The following is an 8,570-nucleotide window of genomic DNA, read 5'->3' as shown; positions in this document are numbered from 1 at the left end:
ATGGATTTGTGAATCAAAGCCCTGTGCCAACTTAATGCCAGTGGTATTTTCTTATGTATCAGAAACCTTAGAATTGCTTTCTTAATGTTTGTGATGGCTTTGAGCTGATGTGAAGGTGCTCGTGCAAATACTGCTTCATTTCAACTGGATGGATTGGATGGTTGGATTTGCTAATTCATTGCATTCTCCATGCATAAATAAAACCTAGATCTCTTAATGCATAACCTCAAGCATCTGAGATGCTCAAATATCTGCTCATTCTGTACCCAATATGTGCAGCAGTCTCCAATGCTTGTAACATAGATTGCATTCGCCTGCTTGCATTCTGCCTTCCAGTAATAAGCAAAATGTAACATGAATCCCAAACACCAGATCAAGACATTGTAAAGGAAATCTGCTACAGTAAATAGGGATAATTTACTTATCTTTTTAATGCTTACCGCAGATGAAATGTTGCTCCTGTGAAAGGGCAAACTTGATAACATGGCTTCCCAGTGGGTCTTCTCTTGCTTTTGTTAAGTTTCAAACTCAGTTCCTCTGGGAGGAGAATTTCATGTGAAAAGGCAAAGAGATACAGGCAGAAACAAAGCCAGGACTGAGAGGCAGGCACCCAAGTCCTTGGCCTTTTTTAGTTTACAGTTTTCGCATGTCAGTTAAATTCACTGAGTCTAGTTTGTGAAGCTATGCAATGAAGCTTCTGTTTCCATGCCCCTGGACTCTGCCTGCACTGTTTGTTTGCCTCCTATGTTTTGATTCTTTCTAATATGATTCCACTTCTTCTGTTCTTCCTGGCTTTGTTCTATTGCTGCTGATTATTCATCTGCTTTCCAGCTCTGCGTGTTAATATTCACATGCTATCACAAGATGATGGCTTATCAAACTAATATCAAGCAAATTTCACAAAATCCTACTGGGTAGATAGTAGGTTTTTTTTTTTTTTTTTTTTTTTATTATTATTATTATTTTTTTCTGTACATCTCTGCTTCTATTTTGCTTCACAAAGAAATGTTTTCACATTTCTACAGCTAAAACTGTCAGTCTTTCCCTGCTGCAGCTTCTAGGCAGCGGTGTGAAGTAGAGGCATAAAAAAGGGAAGAAATCAAAGCAAATGGAAATCCATAGAACAAAAACAAGCCCTGAAAATGCCTGGACTGTGCTATAGATCCATTCTTCTTCTAGCCAATAAGTTATCAATTATCACTTGTACTGCATAAAGTCAAACTCTGTCCAGCGTTTCTAGTGCTTTGGTTTGAATTTTGTGTGAAGGTTCAGACTGAGTCTCATTTTGCCTCAAGCCAGTGTTTAAGTAGTTAGCAGTTTTAAATTAGTTTGGTCTGGCTTTGTAGCTGCCCTTCAGTTTGGACCATAGGTAGATATTTTTGTTTCTCAGGAGTTTCTAGGTGTATAAGTGAGGTCAGGTGATAGAGGCAGCTGTATGCTTTTGTATTCCTGATCATGGCTCTGTCTGTGCCTTCCTAAAAAAGAATAAATGGGCAGCGGGCTGGTTCTTACTTTGCTGCCCCTCTCTCACAGTTGTTACAACAGTTTCCAAAAATTCAGTTTGAGAAACTGCAGTGCTTCCTGCCAGATGAACTTTACCTCCCTGTGTTGACTTGGCACCACCAGAATGAGGAGCTGTTGGCATCAGGTCTCACTTGCGCTGCCTTGCTGCAAGGCACGACAGTTGATAGTTCTGCCGGGTCCTCACAGCTCTTTTGCCAGCCAGCATCTATTTGCTTAACCAGCTGGCATAGCTTGGTATTTGCATATGTATATCTGAGGGACATTTGTCTAACTTTGCTGCTGGCCAGGTCTGATCTCCTATGCTTATTTTCAAAGGTGGTGAACTGTGGGGGGGACAGAGGAATAAGTGAAATGAATGAAGCTTTATAATGCTTCATTTTGGTTGCTGTTTGTGAGTATGAAACTCTTATATGATACAAAGCTCTAATGTGCAAGGAAGGGGCCTAATGTGGTAGCAGAGTATCATCAGTGGGGAAAATAAATTCTGTGGTTTTGTTTTTATGTTTTTCTTTGCTTGCTAGGTCTGTACCTCTGGATACTTGCCTGGTGTTTAATCTGATAATGCACTTAGCTGATTTTGCAGATGCAAATGGAAAAAACTGACAGAGAAGCTGTCTGTCGGACTAACTGTCCTGAATTTCAAAATATGTATACATTTATTGGTACTTCATTCTGATGGAAAAGTAGTTTTTTTCAAGGCTGTCAAATATTCTCTTACAGCCAGAGAAGGAGGTGCTTAGCTTCCCCAAGGAAGAAACTAGTTTAGAAGAAGCTGATAGTTGAATTTGTTGCCATAGGAATTTTTTTTTTGTGGCTCCCCACATCTCAATAAAAATGCATTTCTCTCTGAGTTGTATTTTGAAGCACAGGTGGGGTAATGCATGTCTTTACAGATGAAAAAATGAAAAGATAGAGAGTTTTATTTCAAAGATTACTTGATGCCCTGAACTGAAATTAAATCAGAAAGCTGAAAGCAAGTAAAACTTCCCAACTATAAGAGGTTTCAGTTGCCATGAATTTAAAACTAATAATCTGATTTTTGCAGCTCTGTCAAAAGTCTAGATCTTAAAATGTAAGACTTGGAGTGAGAAGATTTATGTTCTGCTTCTGCTTTGCTCATTGACAAATGGGGAATTCACAGCTTGATATAACTTGCATTGCAAATACTGTTTGCATTCTTTATTAGAAGAAGAGCTCTCAGTCATTCTGTGCCTTGTTTCCATGTGGAAAACTGGCATATTTTTATGCTACCTCGGGGTTGCTTTCATATGTTACATCCGTGAAGTATTTTGAGATCAGTGAGGGAAAAGTTATGTGAAATCATGTATTTCAACTTTCACAAAGTCTGGGTTTTATTTCACCGCTGTCTCAGGGATGACAGGACAGAACTTCCTTTGTGGGTAAATTAATGGCAGTTCAACTGGTTAAGGAGTATGAAGATCCAGCACCTGTCTTCTCTTTCCTCTTCTTGGATGTACTGCTTCATCCCACCTTTCTGCAGATGGGGGAATGGAACAGAAAGACCCAGGGGGAAAATATAGGTGGAGGAGGTGTGACACGAGTTATTTTGAATAACTCAGTGATGTATTTCAGTTGTAGGAAACTACATTTTAAAATGAACGAAAGAACAAGAAAAGAGCTGTTAACTTTGGTATTTTTTACATAGGTTAATTTGAATGGTCTTCTTCATTAAGGTGAGTAACTTAGTAATGAAATTAGAAGGGATGGACTGTTGGAGCTGAAGACCAAAGACAGACAGCCAAGGCAGCTATGGAGTGAGGGATCCTGATGGTGTGAAAAGGGAGGCTGTGACTGTGCTAAGCTCTGGCTTTGGACCTTGTATAGCTGGTTTCTGGCAGGCTGTCGTAGATCATCCAGCTCTTCAAGCTCCCTGCTCAGTTTCAGTGAAAATAAACATAAAATCATTGAATGATAAGATCACCAAGGTCAGAAAAGACCTACGAGATCATCCAGTTCAACCGTCTACCTGTCACCAGCAGTTCTCAGTAAACCATGTTCCTCAATACAATGACTAAACATTCCTTGAACACCTCCAGGGTCGGTGACTCCACCACCTCCCTGCGCTGCCCATTCCAGCACTTGACCACTCTTTCAGAGAAATAGTATTTCCAAATGTCCAGCCTGAATCTCCCCTGGAGCAAAAAGCAACAGTCAATAAATTAAACACACACACACACACACACACACATATATATACATATAATATATATAATAGCATACATATACATATATATATATATATATAATATAAAATAAATATATTTTAAAATGAAAGAAAATATAAAGATAAAACCAATAGTTCATAGTCAGTGCCTTTATAGCAGCCCACCTGCTTCTGTCTGTACTACAGTGAGAGTTGTGGTCCCTCTGTGCTTCTCTGCCTTCCTGCAGTCACTGCTTCCTAATTCCTCATCTCTGGCCCCCACTGACAGGAAAGCACTTCAGCCCTAGCTCTCTAAGTCATTTTCTGCTTCTTGCCTCTACTGTTACGTCCATAGTCTGCTCCCGAAGTGTGGGAGGTACTCCTTGAAACTATTCATCTCTTCCCAGGTCAATGGCATGTCCAGGCCGTGACTGTTTTATCCTTTATTTGAAGAAGGATGCAGCAACTGGACTACAGGCTGGAGTCTTTTCTTTCTGATCAATTGGGTTGGGAATATGGTGTCTGGTAATGGATCATCAGATCGTTTAGAGATTTATCCATCACACAACCAGAGAGAAAACCTGCAATTTTCTTACAGGGCTGAAGATTTCCAAGGACGTTGAATGCGTCAATGCTAATCCTGCGTTGGGCAAAATGCCAGAGTCTGCCTAATGCCATTCCTGGTCTGACATTTGAGCCTTCATCCTAATGGATGCCAAAGCGGATCCCTCCAACTCAGAGTCATTAATTAGCGTGTAATGACTTTGTACAAGAAAGACCTCGGAAATGAGATTCGGAGAATTTCCTAACTGGTAGTACATGGTGTGCATGCCAGGTTGGCCTGCTTCAGTCAGATGCTGAGGTCTCTTAAGTCAAAGGGCCTGTGCTTCTATTTACAGTATGTACCTTTTATCCTCTGCAGAATGACAGCTTCCTATATGTCTGAAGCCATTTTATCCTTTCTGGGCAGGAAATGAGTTTTAAGCTCTGCTAATAGTGGTATGGCTCTTGGAATGACAGCTCTGTTTTTTGAATGCATCAGTTTTCTTTCACATACATTAATTAAGATTCCTAGTCACTAATCTCTGGCAGTGGACTGTCCTTGTATGTTCATGGCAGAGTATATGAATATTGAGTGTCTGTTCTGTTAGAAGTTTGAACGTGATTCTGAGAGTTGGACAGTGCAGTTCAATTCCTTTGCAAGGAGATTAGAAATTCTGAGAAGTTTCAGCAGTAACAGTAGCAATCAAATCTATTTTCCCAGTAATTTTCTTGAAAATAGCTTTGTACTCATCTACATAATGCTTTTGTCAGATCTCTCCATTTGATGTTGCTACAATACAGTTAGTTTTGGCTTGCAGAAGAGTTGCAGGAAGAAAACTCTGAACTTCAGTTCTTTGGCACAGTCATGTACTTTTGCCAGTGCTGTCAGCACAAATACTGACTTCAGAGTGGTTTTCCAAGCACTCGGATTCAGTCAGTGCAACCAAACCATAATGGAGGTATGGAGATCCTGAAGCAAACCTGTTCCATTTTGGTTTACTATGGTTAGGTGCACATAGCTAAAGGCTGGGGTGTCTTCCTCCTCAGACGGCCGCTTAGGATGCTTTATATGGCAGTTGTTGTGGCTCTTTTCCTCTGTTGAGAGTACGTAAGAATTTTGAATATGTAAATCTTCTTATAGCATATTTCTAAATGCTTCTACATGTGTTATTTTTGCCTTGCCAGACTCTTCAGTTTCACTATGGAGTGAATGAAAACTGAAGAAAATTGGAATGATTATGGCTTTGTGCTTCTTTCATCACAATTTTTTTTTAATGTGAAGATTAAAATAAAGTTTTTTCAGCTATGCAGATTTTCAAATGTTTACAAAATTTCAGACTTACACTGAGAGTAAAATGACTTTTTTGAGCTATTTTGAAAATCCTAGTATAATCTTACAGTGGGAAAACAGGGTAGGAAGAGAGGGAAAACAGAATACTTTGCCCTTTCACAGTGAATTTGGCCTCATAGGTTGGAGCTAAATTTAAACTCCTAAAAGAGCAAGGTTCTGTGTGTGTGGTTCAGGGACTGATTTAGCTGGAAGCAGAATGGGAGCTTTTGATGGTAGGCTGGAGGAGAAATGTTCTAGGATGTCTCTGCATGGGTCTGCTACCTCCAGAACCCTCGAGGACAAGCATGGAGATGTTGGGGAGCTGTGCCTTCTGAAGCTGAATTGATCCCAGCACACAATGCTGGGAGCCGCCCTCATATCCCAGCACACCTTCATGATAGCAAAGCTCCATTTTACCGTAATCTGTTTCTCTCACCTATTTATTTCTTCTATATAATAATTAAACTCTCATTTTTAAGCTTGGGCTGCCATAAATTCACTAGCATGACTCACAGAATTAATGTCTCTTGTGGTGCTCTTAATAAGGGAGACCGGCACCCACAGCTCCTTGGCCCAGAGCTAATAGGACATGACTTCATGGTGCATTTCACAGAACTGATGGGCTGATCAGGGGTGGCCTGGCTCCATACAGTCTTCCACTTAAAACCCTGGATAAGCCATTTATTTGCTTACATGCACATCCATTAGTTACATTAACCATTTTGCTGGCAGCCACTTAGGTTAGTAGGGTAGCCCTTGCTTCTTTGGGCTAGGATAGCTTGGTGCTGTAAGCAGAACTTGGTCTGTGGATGTTGAACTAGTTAGCTGTAGAATCAGCAAACTGTATGTGCTGATTTGGTGTGTGTGTTCAATAAGAATGAGCGACTGATTACTTAGTAAGGACAGTAGGCTGCTTCTCACTGAAGTCCAGACTGGCCTTTCAGGTACCCAAGGCGTTAACACAAGTAACAGACTGAGCCCTACTCCCTAAAATCCCAGAAATACTGGGGCTCGCTTTTACTGTGTTGGTACTGGTTCTGTCTGAAATGAAGTGATAAACTGTTTCTGACCTGCAATTTTCTCACCCATATAATGTGAAAACAGGAAAAACTCAGATTTGAGGTACCATGCCCCAGATCCATTTTGATCCTGTGATAGCAATAGGGGCTGTTGCTGTGCAACATTTTGTTTGGACAGCCAGGAGTCAGAGCCTTTGAATTATGTTGTCTGGCACAGGGGAGGGAAGAGAGAAGAACTGATTGCTTAAATGTATAATTTTAATCATGGAGGAAAGTGGCAGGAAAGAAGGTGGTATATAAACACAAGCTCAAATATGTTTTCATGTTAAGATTGTGGATTTGATCAAATTTCTGTTTCACTTTAATCTCCCAAGCTCTGAAAATTTTATTGATTTTTACTTCCTTTTCATAGTTTGATTTTTTTTTCTTTCAGAAATCTTTGAAAAAATACTCAGATTCTGTTTAAATGTAAATATTTTTGTTCCTTGGCTGTAAAACTATAAAGAAAGATAAAAGTAAGCTCATCGGGAGCATCGACATTAAGGTGAAAATTCCTAGTACTTTGGATAATGCATGGGTCCCCAGTCTGATAACAGTTAGGCACTGGTCTGAAGGCTGGTGTCTTGAAGGACTACGGCAACAGCATGATTGCTTCCTGCAGGGTGAATTTCATGGGATTTTCTCTATTTTCATTAATCTGACAATTCTGTCTCAGAAAAACTCTTCCCAGCACTATTGAGTCTAATCTTGAGTGAGGACTTCAGACGTGATGACTGTTAACTGGCAGGATTTTGATACTGGTCTGTCAAATTTCCTATCTTATGCTTCATCTTATCCCATAATGAAGGGATGAAAGAAAGAGATTTGATGATTTTCTTGGTGCTTGATTTTATTTTATTTTTTCATTTCTCATCAATCCCATTATTTCATTCTAATTGGACTAAATTTTTGTTGTCAGCTAAATGCTTTTCTGCTAGCCACTGAGCTCAGTCTGAACACCACTCCCTGAGAAAGCACAGGTCTTCCACAGAGGGCCTGGAAGAGGGTAAATTCCATCCTTCTTTCTACCAAGAGTATTAAGTGCCTGCTTTAGAGAATGTGAAATAATGACACTGTGGGTTCTTTTGGTATGGGGTACCAATGGTTGAAACAGTTAACTGGCATACCTACAAGGTGTCATGTTTTTGACTTTCAAATCACGTAGCTCAAGGAAGGTGGAAAAGGTGTCAGTGCAGAGAAGCATACTGGGGAGCATTCACCAGGGAGAGCTTGTACAAAAAAAAAAAAGTTAACAGGTCGCTGACTCTACTGTGGAAAGAGAGGGAGAAGTTGAGAGAGTAGAGGATGGCATCACAACAAGGTGAAAGAAGGCAATTCGCCAGTCAGCACTTCCTCATCTCCGGAGGCTTGCATTTAAGCACATCCATCCAGCGCAGCTGCAGCTTCATTTTAGGAATCAGGAAATAAGCTGAGTGGCAAAGAAAGATAGGAACCGACAGCTCTCACTGTTCAGGCTCTCCCCTTTGCACTGGGAGAGCAAGTAGAGAAGAGCTTTTCTCCTGCGGAAGTGCACAGCATTCACCGGCAGACATTGTTGCTGAGCTGGGAGAATGGTAAAGTGAGGGAGAACTGGTGGAAGTGCCTGATCCCAGCTGCCCGAGTGAATTAAGCTCAATGCCTGCATGAGTTTTGCTGACTCTGGTTTGGGGAGGTACTGGATGGGAGAGCAAATGACAGTTGAGAATCTGCTGACATTTTTTCCAGTGGCTTTGCCATTAACAGCTAAGCTCATGCTCTTCACTTTAACAAAACCCTTTCAGAGCCCCATTAGTGCCGCTTTTGTTTTCTCTAGTCTGTTTCATAGATAATTGTGCCTTGTTTATGGAAAAGCCTGAGGTGAAGTGGAAGCAATTTCTCTTCATTCCAGGTGGCAGCAGAGCGGAAGCCAAATCCTGCTCTTGTCAAAGGCTGGCGTGTTCCTGAGCCTTCA

Source organism: Tympanuchus pallidicinctus, unplaced genomic scaffold (genome assembly GCF_026119805.1).
Source record: "Tympanuchus pallidicinctus isolate F22 unplaced genomic scaffold, pur_lepc_1.0 scaffold3, whole genome shotgun sequence".
Taxonomy (NCBI): domain Eukaryota; kingdom Metazoa; phylum Chordata; class Aves; order Galliformes; family Phasianidae; genus Tympanuchus; species Tympanuchus pallidicinctus.
The sequence above is the reverse complement of the archived record's forward strand: the minus strand, read 5'-3'. Positions refer to the sequence as shown.